General features: G+C 62.5%; 1 protein-coding gene across 1 annotated transcript in view; it reads right to left on the minus strand.

Annotated features, from left to right (window-relative positions):
• ARID2 (AT rich interactive domain 2 (ARID, RFX-like)) overlaps positions 1-488 on the minus strand; it is a 103,340-nt gene that overhangs the window by 102,075 nt on the left and 777 nt on the right. The window lies entirely within an intron of this gene.

Raw genomic sequence — 488 nt, forward strand, 5'->3', positions numbered from 1 at the left:
GCGGGGAAGGGTTGGCGGGGGGGCCCCGGGGCCTGCGGGGCGCGGGGGAGCCGGCCCGGGGGGTCCCCCCCAGACAGATCCACAGGCACAGAGAGGCCTTTCTTTTGAGGCCTACATTTCTGTCCCTAGCCTTGAAGCCTAAAGATGGCTATTTGATTACACACCGTCTTGGGTGCCCCTTTTGTTATTTTTCTTCGGGAAGGGCTCGGAGGGCAGCGCCCGGCCCCCCCCGGCTGCGAGGATCGTTTCCTAGCCCATGCTCCGTGCCGATTATCGATGTTAAACATGCCCGCTAATTTTGAGTTGCACTAAAACTGCGCTCAGACTCTCTCCTCTCTCTCCTCTCTATGAGAGGCATACACAGAGCTGCCACCACAAGCGAAAGAAACTGCCTCTCGCCGACCGTAGCTCTCTGCTCCCTCCTCGCCTTCCCCCGAGGAAGGGGGGCAGAGGCGAGGGTCTCCGGAGGAGGCGGGGGCGGGGCCAGC

Source organism: Buceros rhinoceros, unplaced genomic scaffold (genome assembly GCF_000710305.1).
Source record: "Buceros rhinoceros silvestris isolate BGI_N320 unplaced genomic scaffold, ASM71030v1 scaffold8000, whole genome shotgun sequence".
Classification (NCBI taxonomy): Eukaryota; Metazoa; Chordata; class Aves; order Bucerotiformes; family Bucerotidae; genus Buceros; species Buceros rhinoceros.